The following is a 25480-nucleotide window of genomic DNA, read 5'->3' as shown; positions in this document are numbered from 1 at the left end:
TAAACATATATAAAATAGACTGTGTTACCTCCAAAATGTTTGTGAATGTTTCCGGTTCTTAACGGTTTTAATAGAATAACTGGAAGAATTAGTAAGATTACAGAAGACAAACAACGGTACGGAGTTAAAGAGAGCGACATTTCATTAGTAGGGAGTTACAACTCTCTAGTGGCAGAGTTGATTCCTGGCAAGAATTAAAAGCGAAGAGTTGGCTCAAACTTCACTAATTTGGCTTTATACCAGTATACCTCATGCTCAAATTCTTGATATTTGTAGTGGCATTTATGATAAATATTTAATTGATGAAAATACTGATAAATTACCAACTACTACTGACCAACTACATTTAAATAGGCAATATAAAAGAAATGAACTTTAATAATGCAAATAAAACATTTACCTACCTGAACAAGTTGGTACTTGAAACAACATGCATTAGTCGTTCTGATACACCGAGACCGAGTTGTGAAGAAAACATGGCGTCGTAAACAAATATTGTTTAGTTTACAGTCACCGTCAAAGTTTTGCGTCTTTTGCTATATTTTGGTGCAGTTAGTTGCACCATAGAAGTATTTCTCGATCACATTTCACAATTTATGGTCCAACTTAAATAAAATGATCTTTCATTTAACTAAACTTCGGGATAATGAGAAATTAAGCACCAAATATTGGGTAAAGATTTACCGATTTTTTTCACTGTGTAGTTAGTCACAAAATTTTATGAAACTGCATGGGTTATTGATCACGAACTTAGAACGCAATTTACTCTGAACTGTGTTTCTCTTAATTGCTGTACCTCCAACAAGTACAATTTTCAACCGATTTACTTCAAATTTTGATACAATGTTTACAATATAGTTTTCGTTGAACATAGCATTTAATTTGGGTTGACTGATATTGAGTTATCCATGAATATGTGACTTATTTTATGTCATTTTGTTTCAAAACACCTCCATTTCGCAAAAAAAAGTTTTTTTTTTGTTGAAAATTCAACTGTCAACGAAAACTACATTTATGTAATTTAAAACTATCAAAGCGCAATCAAATTTGGATGACATTTTTTCAACTTATGAGTACAACACGTTATGGATAATTTAAAAAGTAAGCTATAAACATTGTATTACATAAGCACTATTATTTAAAAATTTTGTATTTGTAGCATGATAAAATTAGGATAAAAATATTTAAAATAAGATTCAAAAATGTATTAAGTTTATCACAAGCATTTCAAAATCCATTAAAAAATCCTTCTTTTTCACAGGCTTTTACTGTATTGTTCCTCCATAAAAGAGAGTTACAAACAGAAAAAATCAACTTTAATGTCCATTTTCTAAAACCATAATTTTTTTTTGAGTAGAATATACATTGCATATAACTCAAAGAATTAATAATTATAAACTACGATTATAGCTTATCAATACGCAACAATAATATAATATTGAATAATAATATAGGATGCTAATAGAACAATTTAAATAAAAACATTAACATAAAAATGCATAAATGTCATTTGAAATTTAAGTTATATATCTATAAAATATTTTGATTTAACTGACATCTCCTCCACGAACCGTTTTTTAAAAATGCATTGATTTTCCATAGTTATAATGTATATTATTCATAATTTTATTGTTATTATAACATTATTAATCATAATTAATTTAATTGAGTAAAGCTTGGTCAGCTTTACTTAAATTACGTTATACATTTTACGCTTAGTGCAATTAAACGATTCTCGCTATCATACTATTAAATTCTTGGTTTAATTCAAGTCCACCCAATTAAATTTTTTATTTTAATACATCTGTGTAATTTTGTTATGTTTATGAAACCTTAAATACAAGTCTAATTTATTTCAATATTTTAAACATTTTTTAATTGTATTCTAGTTTGAAAAGGAAACAACCATTGATCTCCCAAACAAAAACTCATTAATTAAATACAGAACTATTGAATTTACTAAAATATTTTTTTTGTTTATTTTTATGTACGCAAATCCCAATAATTAATATGCAAAATGAAAAATGAAAAGAGAAGTATAAGATTTTAGAATAATATGAATAAAAAAATCTATTAGAACTATTCTTTATGAAATTGTAGTAGGGAATCAAAACATTCGAAATTTTAATTAAATGGGATTAGTTTATAAATAACTTTTTCTTGCAAAATAATGAAGATTTTTCTTTAGACTACTGTGTAGTAACCATAAATTTAATTTTATCCACTCAAATATGAATTTCCTTCTGGTAAATAAAATCTTTTTTTTATATTTATATCATTTTCTAAGACCCCAATTAGCATTTCATTCAAAGTTTGTTAAAAAAGATTCTGATTCAATATTATTATTTGAAATTTCAAGCTATTTATTCGAAATAAATAAAAAAGAAATATAGTATTTTCTCCTAAAATATTTTTTTTCTATTTTTGTTTAAAATAAATAACGTTAATATTTTAGAACTATTTCTATTCAATTTTTGAATCAAAATGTTCTACAAAACTGCCAATCTTTTCGTCTTTTGACAAAATGTTTTTAAAGTGGTAAGCAATTTTACTAAACTTAATGAAGTCCGAATTATTTAAATTCCGAACTAAGAGAAGTCAGCTAAATTACAAACCGATAGGAAATTGTTTTAATTTAGTAGTTACTATATCTTACTTACTTTATTTATAACAACAGCGGCCTCTATCCCATACATCTAGAAATTTACATAAGTTTAAAGTGATAACATTTTGAATTTAGCAGTCGATGTGGTTGCTAATACAAAATTACAAGCACTTTCCTTGGGTAAATAAACATTTGAATATCGAAACTAAATTTACACATATAAATATAAACATATAAATATAAACATATAAATATAAACATATAAATATAAACATATAAATATAAACATATAAATAAGCATAATTTGAAATATATATACATAGGTTGACATAGATAAATATAGTAGATATAACATTTGAATATCGAATCTAAATTGACACATATTGACATATGTAAATATAAACATAATTTGAAATATATATACATAGGTTGACATAAATAAATATAGTAAATATAACATTTGAATATCGAATCTAAATTGACATCTGTTGACATATATATATATAAACATAATTTGTAATATATAGACATAGGTTGATATAAATAAATATAGTAAATATAACATTTGAATATCGAATCTAAATTGACAAATATAAATATAAACATAATTTGAAATAGTTACTATATCTAGGTTAATACCTTGATACTAAACTAATACTAAATGCTTTGTCATTTATAAAATGTGGTAGTTATCAATGCATTTTATTTTTATTTTATAACCGTCGTTAAGCAGCTGACCCAATTTTTTTTTATTTTATGACTACTAATGTTCAGTTCCTTAGCCTTGTAATTTTGAACCCAATCCAGAAGGCAAGGGAACTCCTGGTTCAAGTATTGTGAGAAATTTGCCTTCGTGTGGGACTTTTTGATAGAACTAACCCGCATTTGCCTTACATGGAGAGGAAAAATATGAAAACCTCCCACATTTAGTCTGACGGCAAAGGACTCTAACCCATGATCCGTCTACCACTGAGGATATTTTACGTCAGCTTTGTGGTCAGGGCATTATCTCTTTCTGAAATAGACTAACTGCAAAATTTATTAGCCACCACTTATTGCATACTCGAAATAAATGCATGATGAGTCTTACTCGCCAAATGACGTGATTGGGTTAAAGTGGATTGAAATAAGAAGAATCATTTTTGCTTCTGCCAGCACAAGTAAAGAACAGCGATTGATTATCAGATTTTTCACACCTGCAGTGGTTTAACGTTTCATTGCTCACTCTGTACTTCCTTTTTCATGGTGGTTAGAGCCTTTTGCTGAGTTCTCGAAGGTTTAGGGTTTTGAAAAAGATAAACACTGGTAACTCAATTGTTTCCTCAAAATAAAATCTTAGAATTTATTTTGTGAAAACAGGAAATTTGTGTCCAAAACTATATATTAATAATTTTAAAAAACCTCAATTTTAAACTAAAATTATATATACGTTTTTTTTCCCGGAATGAAATAGAAGTGGTGACTAACTCTAAAAATATTCAATTACATTAAGCGAAAGTGCCTTATCACTTTTTTTTTTATAAAAACGCTTTTTACATCATCAAAAAGGTACTACGGCAGGGAATGTAGGTTAAGTTTGTTTGCGATATCATTTCAATTCAGATGTCAGTTCACTTACCTTGAATTATGGTTGACGAAAAAAAAGGGATAAAGAAAGAGCTGAAAGATTGTAAGACAAAATTAATTTGACAGAACTCAATTAAAATAAAATCTAACGATTTTAAAAAAATCAGATTTAGAGGTGCACAATTACTCACCACAATCAAGTAAAATTCTGTGTCAGAAAGTGCCGCCATCTGTCCACAAAATAGATAAGCAGACATAAAAAGTTACTCATGACTGTTAGATAGAGTTTAGCCTATCTAGACCCAGCCTTGTCTATCCTTATTCTGATAATGACGCAAAACTTAAATACGCAGAAAAGCCACAGAGAACATGAAAAGCGTTTGTAGTCTAATTTTTTAATATCTAAAAATTTACTCCAATGCTACATTACCTGGTTTCATAAAAATTCGCAAAAACTGAGAATAAGGTAGTGAATTTAATAAATTTCATCAAGGTGGAAAAATGTCACCAAATTGGTGAATTTAAAAACGTTTAATGACTTATGAAATATTTAAGTTATTTGTTCGTACTAAAGTTCAGATACTTCTTACAGCAAGGTAGTATTATATAGTTTAAAATCATCGCTTTGCTTCGTTTTTAAAGCACTTAAACTGTGGCTTTCTTACTTTCCTTGGTGGCAGATCAAAAAACCATGTTAACAGAAAAACTGAACTTTTTTCCCAAGCATTATAAAATCGTAATTTACCTCAAAAATCTAACCATTTTCTTTTTTGAAATTAAGTTTAAAGACGCACAATTAGTCACAAAAACTTTCAAGTTAAATTTTATACCTGAAAGTATAGCCATATCCACAAAATGGATACTGGCATGACAAACAGCTTACGCATCAACTTTATTTTAGATTTTATTTAGATTTTATATTACTTCGTCCCCCCCAAAAAAATACGCTTTAAAGGAAACAAAATTGAACTGTGTTCCAAAGTATTATAAGATTATAACTCAGTTAAAAAATGGTCACAGAATTCATAACCATACAAAAAGACATTTATTTCAATTAAATAGACACAAAAAATATGTGCTTTAAAGGGAGAAAATGAATTTTTACAATTTTATGATAGTTTTTGAAAGTATCATGAAATTGTGGAAATACTTAAATGGAAATTAATATACGTGCATTAGACATTATACCCATAAAATAAAGAAAACTGAAATAAATGTAAATCTTTGCGTATCTTTTGTTAGCAATATATAGATTTTATTTATTTCTAGCTTTATTATTGAGTCTTTGTTCTGAGTTAAGATTCCAAAGATTTTAACCTTTTTCTAAAAACATATTAATTTAATGCTCATATGCATTGAATGAATCTAAGAGGTGGAACTTAATGAGCATTTTCAAGAAAGATAAATCTAGTACACAAACAAGAAATTTTCTTTGGGATATCATTCATTTATGTCGAATAAAGAATAAAAAATGTAAAAGTTATATTCTGTTTCAATATTCTAAGCTAAAGCAAAATTGAATTAGGTTTTATTGAAATAGAATATATTTAAAGGATACAGTCGATGAATCACTTTCTAATGCACTATACCAAATACCATTTTTCAAAGTATTATCTATATTGTATAAAATAAGCAAAGGTAGTGCTATTTTATCATGAAAATGCGAACTTTCTTATAATTCTTTTCATATTTCTTATTTCTTATACCAAAAGGTTCCCGCTAGCCTGAAAGGAAATTTAAAATGGTAGTAAATTTACATTAAATCAAAAATGATTTTTTTTAACATACCATTTATCATTTTGAGGTCTGGTGCGGCAGTAATACAGGCAAAATTTATTTGTAAAGGAGCATATAGTGGTAATCACAAATGAATTAAATGCTCGAAATTCGTCTTTATATCGACAAAAAAATTTTTGAAATTTTAGGACCCGTGTGAACTCAAATAAATAATTTTTTGCACTAATGGACAAATGGCATCAAATTTTAATGCAAAGTTGATAAAACAGTTCAATAAAAAACAAGGTAAGTTTCACTTACCCGATTTCTACCAGGACTGCCACAGGATTACTATAATAAATATAAAACTTTTACAATGAAATGGCGTCACACTCTGACATGTTAAGAACATACACGGTAAATTATAATTAACATAACACAAACATAAGGAAAAAAACAATTAAGTCTCTATCAATTTCAACATAGCTAATATGCTCGATGTACTACTTATACTTGGCGAGATCTTAGTATCAACTAATTTTCTTGTTGGTAGCGCTACAGTCGTACCAAAAAAGCATGCGCCGGATCACTAGCTATTGTGGGAATTCATAAGATTCTCCCACTCTTGGATTCGAAGACAAACCTTTTCGAATCAAAACAGCAATCTCAGCCTAATGATCCATTTGAAAAAAATAGACAAATTAACAAATACAAATATTAACAAGAAATTTGATTATAATATTAATTAATTCAGCACAGTTAAAAAGTCATTTATTGTCTTTTGGTTAGCTTCAATGATCGTCCATAACGAGAGTATCGAAACTCTTTATTGACAGGAATTAAAACCTTGTTATGGCAAGGATTTAATTCCTGTCAATAACCATGCTGTCTACCTGAATTGTACACAAATGGAAAGTCATTCGCTGTCGCTTCTGGCTGATAGAGTCTTTGTATTGATCTCAATAGTCTCCTTTCCTGGATAGCTCTTTTCAACTTTTACCAAGTCAGGCAGTGGACTGATCGTTAAGACACGGTTCCCAGCAGATCACCGGAGTCAAGCATCACTGGCTGCGGTCAGTGTGCGGGTGGGTGACCACTTTAATTAGTCTGCGTAGGGACCGAGGGTGTGCTGTATTAAATTTCCAAGAAATTCGTTTCTTTGAAGCAAAATATTTGACTTTACTCCAATCGATACTCTTTAAAAGATTTGATGAACCCACAAGATTTGTGTCATTGTCAGAATATACAGTGGATTGATGTCCTCTTCATGCAATAAATCAGCGAAAGGTCAAGATTAAATAGTGGACAGAGGAGACACTACCTCGAGGTGTACCGCTTGGTAGATGGCATAAGTGATGCGTACCACCCAGCATTTTTTCTCCCCTTTAATAAACAGAGACCCACACAGGTCTGCACCGATGTTTTCAAATACGATACTCTGGAAGTCGAATGCTTACGGCTTCCAATGGTGTAACAGAGAATATTTTGAACTTGGTACAATTTCTTATTGCATTTCTAACCATCTTTCGGCTTTTAATTATTCAATATGATACTCTGATGTGGGACATCTATGTTTGAGTACCGCCATGTTCTAGTTCGATATGTTTGTCCATCATTAGTTTTTCAACAAATTCATGCTTACTTGACAATAATATTAGGAAATCTAAAAGTTTCCATGTCTTTTCTCGATATTATCCCTTTCTCAACTCGTAAGAGACCATCATTGCGTCCTTACCCATTCGAAAATTTATATTTTCTTATCCAGTAAAGGATTCCCTCTGTATTTCTTTCAAAACGAATTTTCGGATGCTTCGATCTCTTCTATCTCCAATTTTCGCTTTTTTGTGTCTCTATGATTTCTGTGCGTATTCTTATAAAATCGAATGACGTATATCATTAATCTCACAATTTCATTGAAGGAAGATAATTTTTGGAAAATTTCAAAACTATTAGTTGTTAAGTTTATTGCTGAGGTTATCGTACTTTTTTTTCTGAAAGAACTGCTTCATTATTCGGAGAAAGTTCACTAGCTGGCCAATTCTCTAATGGTAGTTTCAACCATCCTCGTCCCTTCTACCAATGAGATTTCAGTTAATCTTCAGCATTGCATCCCCACGAGGGTAAATCAGCAGGATTATATTTTCCTTGAATATGTCACCAAGCCTCCGTATCCGCCAGTTTTCGAATTTCATTTACCCTCTTTGCAACAAATGTGGCCCAGTTATCTTGCTTTTTAATCCAGTATGAATCGTTCATTGAGTCAGCGTAGAAAAAGGCTTGCACATTCTTCATACTTAGATCATCTCTCACAGCGTAAGCGAGTCTGGCTCCAATGGTACGTGTAAAAATTTCTAGTCTAGGAATTGTTATCAATTTTAGGGGTCCTACCTTGGATATAGCGAGTAAGAGTTGACAGTTAGTAACTATCCCCCTTTTAACATTTCTAATAAAAATTGAAGCTGCTGAAGCCTTTTTACTCGCGTCTACGAAGACAAAGAGAGTAGAATTCTCATTTAGTTCAAGTATTTTTCTAGGGACCTCTGTTTCTTTCAGATATTTTAATTCATAGACCCATTTTAGAATTTTTTTCTTCAGAGTATCAGGGAGTCCTGTATCCCATATAATTTTTTCCTTCTAACATTCCTGTAAAATTAATTTAGGAACAAGTGTGACAGGACTTGTAAACCAATAGGGTCAAAAATTCGGCTTAACATTGATAATATATTTCGTTTACTCGAAACGAGTTGTTTTTCTTCATTTATTTCACAAGATAAAGTATCCCTGTATAAATTTAATTTAAGGCCCAATACCGAAACAACTTCTTTATACACTGAAGAGCCAGAAAAATTGGTACAGGCATGAGTATGCAAATAAAGGGGTATGGAGCCAATCAAAGTACAGCGCTGCAGTCGGCAACGCGTATATAAGACAACGAGTGTCCAGCACAGTTTTTAGATCGGTTACTACTGCTACAATGCCAGGTGAAACAGATTTAAGTGAGTTTGAACGTTGTGTTATAGTCGGCGCACGGGAGATGGGACATAGCATCTCCGAGATAGCAATGAAATTTGGATTTTCACGACACCCATTTCACGAGTATACTGTCAGTATCAGACCACTCCACAGACATGAACGTTATTGAACATATTTGGGATGCCTTGAAACGTGGTGTTCAGAAGATATCCTCACCCCCTCTTACTCCCACTGGTTTATGGACAGCCCTTATAAAATTCAAAATTGAGGTTTCCTCCTCACTATCTGACCGGTTACGTTTCCAACCCCTAAGGTCAAATTGTGCCAAAGCCATTAACTCTTTAGACATCATAATGAAAGAATTTAACTCTTCAATGGTGTTCAATGGTTTAAGTTTTAACGCTATATTTCTCTTGGTTTTATCTATGTTAGCTAATTGACATTAGGGTTGGCATTTAAGTCAGAAACTACACGACAATGTGAATAAACAATAAGTTTCCCCACCTCCCTCCCACCATGAGAACCGCAGGAATTTTTTATCTGAGGGAGCAACGTTTATTTGTTAGAAAGCTCGACGAATGTCTGATATTACTTCAAATTTCCCCTGTCGAAATTCGTTAATGAGTTTGAGGATCAGTTCTGAATTATTTTTCCCTTTTTCAACGCAATTATTCAGTAACAACGCAATCATACAGTGATTCTTTCTTTGGCAGACGCATCAAAAACTGGTCTGATTTTAGTTGTGGAGCTCTCTTTAAAGACTGGTCTATGCGGTAAATAATGACCCTTATCCTTTTTCAGCTCTTCTGAATCAACAGGTTCAATAATTTTTTCGGCTACCCATTCTTGGAATGTGTTTTCATATTCATGTAGATGATTTCTTTTTTGTTGCACCTTTACACAAAACTTTAACCTTCTTTCGGCAAGGTTTCGATTGTCCGGTAATTCAGGATGAACCCTCAACCAGGGGAGGGACACTTGATACCTATTTTCTTCATCCCTTCTAAATGACCAATAAAATAATCATTCCTCAATTCCGATCTCGTTTGAGAAATATTCGGTACCGTAATTACCAGAGAGTCAAGTGATCATAAGTAACACGTATCTAAATCACTAACATGAAGTCACAAAAGCACTTCCTTCGTACTAGGACTTTCTCCTGTTCTTCCCATTGTAGTATAACCGAAATGCGTATTCATCGCAACAATGCAATTCATTATATTTTTATTTTCTCCAGTAAATAAATCTCCGACATAATACGCGCCTATAAGTCCGTGAATTTCATTAGCATTCCTATCAAATAAACATAATAACAAAGTTTCATTCACAATTACATCACTAGGATGATTTCCGTGACTTTTAAATTCCTTCATAATTTCCCATATTGTTCAATTTTGGAATCAGGGTACAAATTATTTTCTGTTCCAATGCATTTAACTTGCAAGAAAAACTGTATTATCCACATTACTTAAACTTATTATATAAGTATCAAGTGATTCTTTTTTCTTTAACCCCCCAAACAATCTACGCACAACTATTTCCTGCCCAAGACTCTTCAAGTTTAGCCTACGCGTTGCAAATTCCGATAATTAACTACAAGAAGATCCAGTATCTATAATCATCCTAACAAAATGTCTCTGTTTACCCCCCAAACACAATAAGAGTTTGTAGCATGGTCTTTTCTCTACTGTAAGAGTTACTAAAAGCGCAGTTCGAATCAAGTTCCATTTTGGAAAGATCAGAATTATTTCCCTTCCCCCCGTTTCATTCCAACGTTATCTTTTCTCTATTAGAAGAGTTACTTAAAGCGCAGTTCGTATCAGGTTCCATTTTGGAAAGATCAGAATTATTTCCTTTCTCCCCGTTTCATTCTAACATTATCTTTTCTCTATTAGAAGAGCTACTTAAAGCGCAGTTCGTATCAGGCTCCATTTTGGAAGGATCAGAATTATTTCCCTCCCCCCTGTCTCATTCCAATTTATTTTTCTTTTCCCTGTATACATTAAAATAACATTTCTGTCTAAACATGTCTCACATTTAACTCTAGCCTTGCACGAAAAGGAAAGGTGTTTTTTTTATTTTATCATTTAAACATCATCAGATCGCTTACAAATTTATATTTTTTCTTCCAAACTCAAATTATTATTCACGCAAAGAAGCCACTCAAAGTCTTTGAGATTTACAGAATAAACAAGCCTCTCTCTCATTTTTCCAATTTTCAAAACACTCATTAATTAATGCAGACGCCGATGGTTATAGCCGACAGTCCTCTGCAGTGATGCGATGATCATCCTAACACTGCCGTGTGCAATTAAAAACTCAATGCAAGAGATAAAAAATTCAAAATTGAGATTTTACATATTTGGAATCTTTGTATGGTAAGCTATATATAGCAAAAATTTTTTTTTTAAAAATAAATTTCGTTTTATCAGTTTTTTGAAATTCTATTTTAGATTTTATAGCATTAGCAATAAAAGAAAAATAGCTGTCGTGCCACTTTTCTCGGAATCAAGCGAAAAGCTCTTACGTTGTTTTTTCAATTGCACGGCAGAACAGGTGGTTTTATTTCCGAAACAGAAGGTTTCAAATTTAAGAAAGTCATTTCTTTGGCTTTCATCTGAGATGATAAAAATCGATTAAATCATCAATTTCAGAAACAAAAGGATTTTTTTTTGTTCTTATATTGAATTCTAGAAGGAGATCACGGGACAATAATTTGGTTAAAATGAGAACTAGAATGTTCGAATAGCTATCTTTTTTAACTGGCAAAGTTTCCAAGCTTCTAATATTCTTTTGCGTATGATTAAAAATGTTCCTAAAATTTTTTTACGTCATTAGAGTCTTTTAATAGGTTTGTGTGAACTAGGTTTTCAAAGTGTACTTTAATTGAAATATTTGTATCACCAAATCAGTGCATCAATAAATCAAAAGCATGATCATAATATTCCGCAATTAATTCTAAGCCATTGACCACATTAAACACTGATACTCCTAAAAATGATCTCAAATTAAAGAATTTAACAAGTTTATTCAGGTTTACATTCTCATTAATTAAAGAATTGAAACAATTCCAGAAATTTAACCATTCAGAAATTTCTCCATAGTACTTCGGAATTGTCAATTTAAGCAACTTTATGAATTCCCTTTCAACGGTTTGAATGCCATTCTGATTGGGACTGTTTTGAGAAAAATTAGCTTCTTGAAAAGAATTATTTGAATCAGGTTCTTTGTTTAAATTCTTAATAAATCATTATGTTTTCGTTATTTTTCTTTTATATTCCTCTTCGATTCCTTAATTAAGCATTCAATGTGAGAATCAATGCATTTTAATTCATCTCTTTTTATTTAAATATAAATAACTCGATCAATTACTATACTTGGCATGAACTTATTATCAACTGTCTTGTTGGTGGAGCTACAGTCGTCCAAAACAGTATGCGCCGGATCACTAACTATTGCGGGAATTCGTGACACGTGATTTCTAAAAGTGCACCAAATGTGTGCATCCAAAACTTACTTTACTTTATTTACAAAAATTGGGTGCCTGGGCCACTTAGCGGCCCCTATCCCATACATCAAGAAATTTACAGAAAATTTATAGTAATAACATTTTGAATTTAGCAGTCGATGTGGTAGCTAATAGAAAAACAAGCACTTTGCTTGAGTAAATATAACATTTGAATATCTGATTCATCGAATCTAAGTTGACATATATAAATACAAACATAATTTGACATATATATACATAAGTTGACATAAATAAATATTAACATAAATTGATACATATTTCACTAATTAAATTTCTATATTTTAACTAGCACATATTTAATTATGACATACATTGAAGTTCATTCGGATACATTGTGGTAGCCATAAAAAAAGTCAAGCCGTTTGCTTGTGAAATAATAAAACAATGAAAAAATTTAATATGACAAATTGACGTTTTTACTTAACCCTAGAAATATTGATTGTAGACTTAAATTAAAAATAAAGATAAAACATGATTTGATATGTACAGTATTTGAGTTTTGAAAAATGAAAGGCATAATTGATGAATATAGATGAATCATACCTTGATACATGATAAAATAACATATTTGGAGAAAATGCAGCAAATATATTTTATCAGAGAAGTATTGCTCATTAAATACAATAGAATTTTTAAAAGAATTTAACATGCATAGGTTGATATATATGTATGCATAAATTGGCTATATTATCAGAAGATAATTCTTAATGTAATTTAATTTAACTTAAGTAAAAGTCTGCCGTGAAAAGTTCAGTGAATTTAACTTGAGAGTCTCGAAAATAAAAATAGAACTCACTGGGATTGAGATGTTTCCCCGATGATCCCCCGCAGAAGGGTGTGCATCCAAAAGAGCAAAAAAACTTTTATTTATGCTATAAGTTTCTTAATCGTAGTGGTGATCAAGAAAAATTAAATGATACATTTTTATAAAATGCAAGCAATATATTTTATAGTTAGCGATCCCTAAAATTTATTTTTGTGAAACCATGTTTGGTGCGGTGGTGATATATTTCCTTTGAAAAACTACATATAGTGGTGATCACAAATGAATAAAAATTGATCTTCTTATTTCTACCACTTTCTAAAATTTTTAAAACGCGTAGGAACTCACTACCAAATAATAATAAAATTACCATTTCCTATAATTTAATATAACTAAACAACCATTTTTTTATAAAATTATGAAACTTACTTATAAATAATTTTATAGTTTTTGCGCTTTATATTATATGCATTATTTTATAAAGTTATCTATACTATAACATGCTTGCTATCTATTTATCAGAGCATATTTATTTGAATGTTTAGAATGGTTGTAAATTTTATGATTCAACATTTTATTATTGATTGGTTATTGGTTATTGCAATTATATAAATTTTCAGGCTTGCGTGCTCAAAATAGGCTTATAAACCTTCGTCAAGCAGAAGAGGACAGATAGCACAACAGGAGAGACAGCACCAAGTAGTACCGCCCCTAAATAATCATTTTATTATTGATTTAATAAATTAAATTTGATATGATATTTCGGATCACTACTTACAAATACGTATTTTTATATGTATATATAAAACCTATTAAATTAAATTAAACCGAAATAAGAATAACTATGTGGCAACCGCTTTTAATATTCCTTTTTCCTTCACTGATATGTTAAGAGTACTTATTTTGATAATTCATTTTTGCAGACAAAGTTTATAGAATTATTTTCTAAAGGATGCATTTAGCAAAAAATTTCCACATTGACGCAGCAAAACGATGCAAAAATTATTTTTTGAGCTTAAAATAAGTTGATAAGTGTTGGTCACCCCTTTTGTATTTAAGATAAAAACATAGATATTTATCACGTAAATATATTTAAAAAAAACATTTTCTCCCCAAATAATTGTTTAAAATGAAGTAATCAAAATTTAGCGTCTACTGTGAAAACTAGCTTTTAATCGGGGAAATAGATGCCGATTTAATTCATTTGGATATTAAAAGGACAATTTCAATAATGATTAAAAGTATGATTTTTTTCGCTCACACCATAAAATTCATCTCATACCATAATTTATTTGTTACACATGAAGTCTAGTGTACTCATTATGTCCCCTTGTAAAGACAACAGACATCACATGTCTCACATCAGAAAGATACTTCTTTTTGTTGATACTTTTCAGGCACTGAGCTTTCGTTCTTCACCTCGCAAGATGCCAGAAGTGTTGCTCATTTAACGTTATCCAGTGGGCACCTACGAAAATCTAAATCATGGAGACGAGCAACATCCCGTACGCCAGACTGCCACAGATACCCGTTTATGGGGTCGGTCACATGCACTCATCGCACAGTTGAGAACAACACGCAGAGAGAAACATCCAGGTCCTGAGCGGGATTCGAACCTACAACCACTGGCTTCACAGTCAGGCACGCTGACCGCTCGGCTACCTGGACGGCAATCAGAAAGAAAAAAACCCGGGCAGGATTTAAATCTGCTTTATGCCCCTTTCAGAGCGCTTGACAGAGATGAAAACTGCCCAACAAAATATTTTAAAAAGTGGTAGAGAACGACGAACTAAAATTTGCATATTTTTAATTAATTTTGCCAACAATTTAAAAAGCTCAACACTGTTTAACTGTAACAAAGTAGCGTATTACATAAGCATTTAAATTACTTAACTAGTGGTGAGTAAAAACACTATAAATTGAATATACTAAACCTAGAATCATACATTAAAAGACTGCCATTCGAAAATATTTATCCTCCATCCGGAGCAAGTTGGCATCTCTGCTGTTTGAGTTTGAGATATCTCGGTTAGGCACTGGTAAATAATTATCGGTACCTTTATCTATTTAAATTATTGATGGTCAGAACATTTGAAAATTTATTAAATCAAAATCAAGCATGAACGTTGCTACCACTTTTATCCATTACGAATTATTATTGCGAAAATGCAAAATTTTGTAGTGAAGTTAAAAAGTATCTTCATTAAAAAAGGCCTCTAATTTATAATCCCGAAATCAAGCATGAATTTTTTACCCATTACGAACTATTTTTGCGAAAACACAAAATTTTGTTGTGAAGTTAAAAAGTACCTTCATGGAAAAAGGGGTAGGGAATTTATGTTTACGGAAATTTGTTATTTTTTGGTTTTGGCTACCACTTGAGTTTTAAAATATCGAAGTTGCTTAATTTTAAATCAAAACAAAGACATTCATATTTTTAGTATAATAGGAGGTTGCAAATAAGATAAATTGAAAGAAAGAAATGATTGTGTTATTAGTGTTTTATCTTTTAAAAATGTTGAGTCCCGCAGTGGACTAATCGTTAAGACACGGTTCCCAGCAGATCACCGAAGTCAAGCATCACTGGCTACGGTCAGTGTGCGGGTGGGTGACCACTTGGATCAGTCTGAGTAGGGACCGAGGGTGTGCGGTATTGGTCCTCGTTAAGCTGTGCTACCGTACAGTGCTCGATTTCGCGCGCAGGTCATCGGGCTACCGAAGCGGGGGTGCCATCCCCTCCGCAGAGGATCAAAATTGTGATGGCATGTCTTCGGATCATCCTCCGGGATGTTTCCCAGACCGTCGCCAATAGCCCATTGTGCAGCTCCAGTGCGACGCAAATTAACAACAACAACAACAAAAATGTTGAAGGAAAGGTTGACCCTTACTATGCCATATATAAAAATAATATCAGAAAATGCGGAGCAATCGTCATCGATACGAAAATTATTCTCATTTATGTGACGGAGTTTTGACTATAAATGACATTCAAATAACCCAAAAATGTATATACAAGACCTGGTTGCGAAGATTTAAAGTACAAGAAATAGTTTAATAACATCTATTTTAACTACAACTATAAATTTTGTGTCAAGCAAACGCTTCCAGTGAACAGATCACATTTACGCCCAAATTTTTTTGGTATCATCAATATCACGTTGACAAAAGGAAACATCCGAGTAAACACTAAAAACATGATTAATTATTTCATTGAACTTCCACAAAACAAATAGCTGCTTTAGCTTTTGAGATAAGACAATCCCACTATTTGGTATATCTTATGACATTCGTATTTGTCTTCAAAAGTATCTATTTTTAAAATAAGCTGGTTCATATAGAGGTCAACTCTAAAGTTAGAGAGAGGAATATCTTCCTACAGATTTCGTTAACTGTAGGAGTATCATTTGCCCACGAGGAATAATATATACTCAATGTCAGTTCACGTTTAATTGACCTTAGTAGCATGCGTAGTTCGGGTCATGTAACGGAAGTTTAACTGTGTCTACAAAATATGAATTATGCATAAACCTTGTTTTTACCTTGAAATTGCGGGTCGCAAGATTTTTGTGTAGGTTTTTTGAAAGATATTACTAACACGATTTTTATAGAACAATTGGTACGACTACACCAGTTTTGAAGTAAACAAGAACAATATTTCGCCAGTATAACTCATTGACTCAAGATCATAGGCGTAGCCTGAAAGAAAATTATGGGTGGGGACACAAGATTTTTTTTTCAGGCACTTTTTTTCCCCTCGCCATTGGCGACTGAATATTTAGGAATGGTGAGTAAGTTTTGTCTAGTAAAACGTTGTATTTTATATCAAACTACCATGTTTTCCCCGGAATTGAGTTACCCCTTGCAGTTCGGAATGAACAGTGCACAGAAATGACACTTAATGATTTTCTCAGAGTCTCTGTAAATGGATCCTCACCATAGCAGAGTTTGGCCATAGGGCTATGCTTGACAAATGGGATTTTAGGGCTGAAAAGCAGCAGTTTGCAAAAGACAAAGTTATGGGAACATTTCGGATTTTTTAAAATTTCTGATGATTTTAATGATATGTTTGTGATAGTCGAGACATCCAAACTTTTTGGTAACTTTATTTTAAGTTAATATTATTATTATTTTGCAACAAATATGATTAATCTTTTTCAGTTTCTACATTTTTTTATGGTATGCATGTTTTGATATCCATGTTTTGGTATCCAATTCATAGAATCAGAATTTAAATTTTGGGTTCAAAACGAGCTAAATTAGTTTGCTCCTATAAAATAAAACTATTTTTATATTAAAAATATGATAGCTACTGGCACCACTGTTTTTGATGCTCAACTTAGTGTTAAGTTTTGCTTTGCGGTGCAATAACTATAAAATTTAAAAACTTGAAATTACATAGGTGTATAGATATAGTGTGTAGGTTTAGTTTATTTGTTCGAGAAGTATCAACTGTTAAATTTATTCTAAAAAATACTGTCAAAATTTGATACAACTAAGTAGGTAATAAGAACTGAAAATTGAAACAACAGTTCTAACTCAAAATTAAATTTTTTTAATCTTTCAATTCATCCCAATTTTCAAATCGTTTCATGATAACTCTTTAACGCAAGTGCATTTCCTGTACTATTAAACGATATTTTAAGGAAATAAGATAGAAAATAAAATATTTACTATACGTACAAAACATTTTAATATGCTCTAAAAACTAAATTTGGAATAATCAAATACTTATCACAGAAAGAAAATAAATCAAAAGTTAAGAGCATTTAACTTTCAAAATTGTGAGAAATATGATAATATTCTTCATTTTATATGATATTTTAAAAAATACGGAAAGTTTTAATATATTTCCTTTTAATTCACTCTCGTCTCCATCGTTTTTATAAGTAGGTGTAAAAAACCGGGTAATGAGTAGGTGTAAAATATTTTTAATTTTGTTAAAACATTATTAACAAAATAAAGAAAACATATTTGTGCTACTAACGTTTAAATAAATATAAAGAGTAATTTTATTCACGAAATCATTTTCCTTTCAAAATCCCTCACAATATCAAATAAGAATATTTTAGTTGCTTATTTTTTAAAAAGTAAAAACAAATTTCTTTAATTTCAAACTTACTTTTTCTTACCTTTCCTATTATTTGTCTCTTTCTCACTTGAAACCTTTTCAGAAAAGCTACACTTAAGAAAATATGCTTTTTCCATATCGACTTATCGAAAAAGTGGAATTCAGAATAAGAAGTCTTGTCACTATATGTGCAAATTTTTACCCACTGTATCAACGATACTTGACAGATTTGATACCCAAACTTCTCAGTGAAATTCAAATAAAAATATTCGGTTTTATGATAAAAGATTGTTTCATTTCCTATGAATTTGCCAATTTTAATTTAGTTTCTAAGAATATTCCAATAATTTTGAAAATAATTTGAGATATGCGATTTTATTATCACAAGCAATTGAAAGAATTTTTTCTTATAAAAATAATGTATACAATATAATATAATATATATATATTTATATTTTTAATATAATATTTATATTTTTAATAATTTAATATATATATTTTTTATAAAAATTATAAAGTCGTCATTATTTTCTACTTATTTTTGGATTTAAATATCGATTTTAGCTTATTTTAATTCAGTAACCAAGTAAACCAAAGAAAATGTTAAAAAAAAAGTTCTGACAAATTTGTACATAAGGTCAAAGTTGAGAATTTTCAAAAAATTGACATAGTCCTATAGATGCCAAGCGAGAAATAATTGCTTCTTGCTCTATTTAAAGCAGTAGCAAAAAAAGTTAATTTCTTTTTAATTAATATTTTTAATAAAGAAATTAAGTTAAATTCAAAACTTAATTTCCTTAATTTTAAGAGCATTTAAAAATGTCACTGCATGATTATCACGTGGAGATGGGAATCATTATAAATCAAATTTATTAAATCGAAATTGAAATTGCAAAGTCTTGTCTTGTCATTTGAGCTGAGCTCCTCCTGAAATATATATTCATCATGAAATATATATTCTTTGTAGGCGTTCTTTGTGGTTAGCAGTCGTTGTGGTTGCTTTAAGCGATTCAAGCATTTTACTTGAATTAATAAAAATAAATGGATATAAAAGGATCAACTTGCTCTAAACTATGTGTGCTTGGAATTTTAGAAGTGGTTGCAGATGAGTGTTGATGGTTAGGGTGGGAAAACGCTTGGTTTATTAATTTCAGATGCAGAAATTTTTTTTTTTGAAATTAAAGTTGAAGTTTGGTAGTTGAAACTGCAAAGAATAAAATCCGAAATCATATCACTGCAATGTTTTTAAAATTGATGTGGTAGCTAACGGTAAAAATTAATTGTAAGTGTTTTAATAATTTTTTTTAAAAGCGCTTTTCACATTCGTATGAATTCATTCGTATATTCGAACACATTCGTATATTCGCTTTTCACATTTGCAGGGAATGGTTAAATTAAAAACTTTAACTGGTTTTTAACAACTTATTTAACCCAGTTGTGCTTATCATCCTTGTAAAAGGACGTATATTTTTATTCATTTTTTTAAACCAAAAGAAAATAGCAGCAAGGGTTTTTTCAATATCAGGTTTTCAGTTGCGGAAACATAGATTTGTATACCTTAATAAATTAGCAATATAAATATTTCTATATAACTAGTAAGTCAACGCACAGCAAATAGAAATATTCATTCAGTATAAAAAAATGTCTAGTTTTATGTATACCACTTTCTTCAAAAATGATTTTTACTATCTCAACATGGAAATAGGGTAGATCAGCCTGAGAAAATAGTCCAAACTAGCGGAATAAAGCAATATTTAGCTTGTTTCTGACTGAACACCAAAAACCACGGAAAGATATACCGAAATGGTAAGGACTTCAATAATATTACCATGATGCTTGGTAGTAAAAATTTTATAATGGTATCTTCGATACAGGTTATATAGGACAATATAAATACTCTGCTGGCCACCCAAATTGCAACCCCAAGAAAGACAAGAGATATCACAACAAAATTTATTTTGTAGATGACAAGTTGACCAAGTATCAAATGATTAAATTTATAGACTTCTGTGAAGTGTGGTTCCTGCCAAAATCAGTAGTCAGAGTAGCCGCCATTGTTGGAGATCACCGCTGCCACACGCCTCGGCATTGATTCAAAGAGACTTTGGATGTGTTATTGGGGTACAGCAAACCAAGCAGCTTCCACACGTTGCCAAAGTTGATCTGATGCGGCAGCTGGGGATGTAATCTGGGGCCATCGTTGAGCAATCATGGACCACACGTTTTCTATCTGCGAAAGATCCGGAGAGCGAGCTGGCCAGGGAAGCAATTCAATCTGGAGATTGACGAAGAACCCTTGGAAAATGCATGCCACTTGTGGTCGCGCATTATCCTGTTGAAATATGGCTGTGGGCAAGCTCTGAAGGTAAGGAAGGACAACTGGCTTCAACACCTCGGAGGCGATGGCTGTTTAAAATATCGACAATGCGTACTAGAGGAGTGTGAGAGTGATATCCAATACCACTCCCTACCATAATACCCGGTGCAGGAGCCGAACTTGAAATCGTCGAAATCTCCAAGCCTTAAATAGCGCTTTGAAGTGATGCTACAGGAGCGCGTAATGTGCGTCTGCCCTGAAATTCTAATCATTTGCATATCTCACCTCCACTAATGCATGTTGTTAATTTCATGTTATTTGCATACTTCCTTCAGGGTGTTGCATTTACGGTGGCCTGCAGTGCATCTCCGATATTTGTCCATTTGACAAAAAGCACAGTTGTTTTTCGTGATAACAAGAAGTAATTGTCAAATATTTAAGTTTGTTTTCAACTAGTTGGACCTCATATGTACTTATATAACTTATATACTTATATCATTTATATATATAATTATTGTTCTTGAGTAAAAAGCAAATGACTCTCTAAATTCAATCTTCGGAGAAAACTACTTTTCGTAAACTTATACCTTGGGGCTTTCAAAAATTGGTCGAAAACTAGGAATGTTAGATGAGTTATAGTAATTTCTTTACCACGCTTTAATATTCCGAAATAAATAAATCAAATTTCTTTGGTTTCGCATTTTTAATTGTAAAATGAAAGCTAATAAAAACAATTCTTAGCTGTTTTATTGCAATATTGAAACCAATTTTTAAAATTTAATAAGGACTACATTGTGAAAACCGTGGAAGATCTGAATTTCAAAAACTGCAAAAAAAATGTTTTAAAAAGTTTCTCTTTGAGTTGAGAAACTCTAAGAAGAGTAAATGGTAATGTGAATGAAACTTTATTTGAAAGTGAATGAAACTTTATTTCGAGCTAATACCAAATCGTGCGTTCTTACACACTTCAAGGAGTGTAACTAAATCTTACACTAATAATGGATAAAACTTACCCCAATCTGCAGCTCGTTGGTGAAAAAGGTAGTATTTTTCGGAGTTCCGTAAATTTAAAATTAATGCTCTCTTCTATTCGAATAAAGTAGGTCATTACACATATTTACTTTTCATTGGAAAATCAGTGGTCCTTCAAAAAAGTTTACTGTAAAAACTGTAGTGGGATCTGAATTTGGAGTTGAAAAACTCTAAAAAAATAAATGGTAATGTGAATGAAACTTTATTTCAAGTTAATACCAAATCGTGCGTTCTTACATACTTGAAAGAGTGTAACTAAATCTCGTTAATAATTGATAAAACTTACACCAATCTGCTGCTCGTTGGTAAAAAAAAAATTGTGTTTTTCGGAGTTCCGCAAATTTAAAATTGATGTTCTCTTCTATTGAAACAAAGTAGGTCATTACTCATATTCATGACGTCATCAACAACATCTCCCTCTAAGCGTTCCAATAGTAAGCTGGAAGCGGAGTTTAACGTGGCTTTTTTTGTTGAAATTGAAGTGAAAAAATCGGTTTAATTTAAAAGCAGCATTCATTTTTAGTTTAAGGCTCAGTAAATTGTAAAAGATGAAGGGTTAACTATGAGTTTCGTTTTATTATGTGTTCGATTATTAAAGATGGTTACGATTTTTATGGTATTCTTCATCATATAACGAAGTCGAATGAACTCGCTTTTCGTCATATTTATTTGCGGCTTACTTTTTTTGTTCCTTTTTGGGATGAGCCAAAATTAATTCAGTAAGATGGAAAGACTGTTGAAGCTATTAATATGGGTTTATAGCATAGAAAATAATAAAAAAATTTAGCACAAAATAATAATAATAATGAAGAATATTTTTCTCCTTAAAAAAAGTTCTTTAACAGTTATAGACTGCGTGATTATCCGCTCCGTTTTTGCAGGATAATTTTTTTACAAATGTAACATCCATTTTGCAAACCTCTAAAAAAAGTGAAAAAATATTGGGGGTTGCAAGGCAATATAAATGCGAAAAAAAAATCTAATCCCACTGACTCATTATCGAGAATACAAAAAACTAACCTAGTATAACACTATATACCCAGATATTTAAAAAAAGAAGTGAAAAAGTATTGGGGGTTTCAAGCTAATATAAATGTGAAAAAAAATCTAATCCTACTGACTCATTATAGAGAATACAAAAACTAACCTAGTATGACAATATATATTCAATTTAAAATAAAGACATTATTAATTGTCAGTAAAAATAACAAACTATCCTATTTCTTATGCTTGAAAATATTGGTGATTCCGGAACAGTTTTGAGTTTATGAATTTATATAGAAGGGTTTCATTATTAATAACGATTAGACATTATTAGAAATTTTCTATAGATGTAAAATCTTGAAAACACAGTCTAATATTAATAATTTAACTTTATAATTACACAGTTTCTCTTATTATAGTTTTGGGAAATTCAACAACAATAAGTGAGTTTTATAGAAATATTAAAAAGTTAAATTGAGTAATATAATGGCATTAATATTTGTGGGAATTCATAATGTCCCGAGAAGATTTCTAGAGAATTATCCAATTATTTATATAAATAAAATTCTTTTATATTATACATAAATGTAGACTAAAGTAAAACAATTGTTGATTGTCTGCCAGTCTAACTGCAATGCGTTAAGGGTTAAAATGATTGCATTGGGCAGCCGTCCAAGTGCAAATGATAAAAAATAAATAATTGTCTATTAAAAGGTTATATGTATTCATTCTGTTATTGTATTTAAGATAGTGTATTTTGATACTGCAAGCGGGGAATCCAATTATAATCAGGTCCTTTTGAAATGTGATAAATTATAGAACGCGTTTTTTAAACCTATTATATCGTAATTGAACTGTTATATCCAATTATTTATATAAATGATCAGTGCTAAAAATTATTTATTTGCTAATATAATATTTATAAATAATTGTGTGCTGTAAGAATGATCATTTATCATTTTTTTACAACAAATGACTTATTTTATTAATATATTAATTTTTAAAAAAATACATTTTTAACTTAAAATATTGAAGTAAGTATTGCATTTGCTGAAGAATTGTATATAATTTATCATTCAATATTGTTTTGACAACACAGCTGTTGCTTAATTTATCTCTTATAACTTTATTTGGCTATAATTAATTTATTTTGTTATTTTACACTATTTTCATAGTTCAGAGTGTTTTACAAATTGGGAGACTCTTCAATTTTTTTTCTTTACTTAAATAATGTAAAAAAATACTACCGCTGGATCAAACACGCTAAGAAGCATGTAAGTGCGTTGTAAAAAAATTAAACAAAGTCGATAATGTTTGAAAAGTGGGCTTACTAACCACTGTTTTACCAATAATTTAATTTTCATTCCCAACAAAATAGTTTCGTCATCCAGGGTTTAAACTGCCATGATAACTAAAGCCATTTAACACTGTAAATGTCAAAATCTGATATTAAAAAGTGTTTTTAGAGTTGTTATTTACTTTCATATCAGAAGTTATGAGTGCCAATGAATCGCATGTATGTTCTAATGGTAGGATTTATTAAATACGTCATTCTCAGAAAAAGCAAGATTTTCTATCATCTACTATTTATAATAACATTTATATATTTTGAAAGTAATGTAAATGCTGTTGAAATTAGAAATTGTACCACTATAATAATTTTAGAAAAACATAGTTTCTTAACTGCTATTGAAATCAAGATTTTGAATTGAAACAAAAACTTAAAATACTTTAACTTTTTTAACTGCTCAAAAATTATTAAATTTATTAAAATAAGGAAACATAAAATGTTAAAGAAATTTGTAGTTAATTTAATTACTTCACAAACTCAAAAAATTCAAATTCGAAAATAAGAACCATAAATAAAACAGCAATTACCAACATAGTTGATTTGGGTGCATTCCTAAAAAAAATGTAGAGAAAACTAATAAGCATGATCAAAATGAAATAATATTGATAAAGCAATCGAAAACAAACACTCAATAAGTATTTAAAAATGAAAGAACCTTTTAACATTGAAATAAAAACAATAAAACCACTAGAGACGTAATTCTGAAAACAAATCAATATACAATCTCATTGTTTTAAAGGGAACAAAATAAACCCTCACCCCTTTTATATTTCTTTGATGCGTTATCAAACACTAATTTTACAAAAAGGAAACACTCTAAGATGAGTAATCACTTTTAGATGGCATCACCACCACAAAATCACAGGCTTGGAACCAACACAACAAAATTAATCATTTTTGAAAATATTCACTTTTCGTGACATCAATTTTGGTATCTAAAATTTACCAAAAATATAAATAAAGAAGTATTCGGAAAATAATTAATTACTTTAACATTTAAAAAATGAAGTAATATTTTTAGTAAGCTATTAAATAAATGTTTATTTTCACTTCAGTGGAATTGTTTTTAATTGAAGTAAATCTCAGTTTGAAAGCAAACTATGTTATTAATTTTTCTTTAATATATTAAGGTAATGTATGTTTTTTAATTCAAATTTATTCGAAATTTTGTAGAGGGAATAAACTTTGTTGTCATAGAAATTGCTTTTTTTCTTCTTCAACTTGTAAAAAAGTTGCACTCTGGATATATTTATAAAAAACATATTTAGTTATTGTAGCTAAATATCTTAGTTGTCTGTTAAATCTTTTTCTTCAGATGGAAAAAAAAAGGATTTATTTAAATGCAAAAATATTCAAAAAAGAAAGAAAAGCATATTATATGCAATAATTATAATAAATAAAAAGAGAAAGGGTGTGTGATGCATTTTTTCGTATATATATTTTTTGTGTATAGAATTGTTTTTTTTTTGTGTACAGATATTTTTCTTTTGAAAATTCTGTTTTTATAGCAAATTTGCGGATGCAAATCTGGCTATGATCGTAGTGTTTCACTGAAAGAATCTTAAATTAAATTTAT

Source organism: Parasteatoda tepidariorum, chromosome 12, assembly GCF_982258835.1.
Source record: "Parasteatoda tepidariorum strain Cologne lab strain chromosome 12, Ptep-v5.0, whole genome shotgun sequence".
NCBI lineage: Eukaryota > Metazoa > Arthropoda > Arachnida > Araneae > Theridiidae > Parasteatoda > Parasteatoda tepidariorum.
This window is presented reverse-complemented; position numbering follows the sequence as displayed.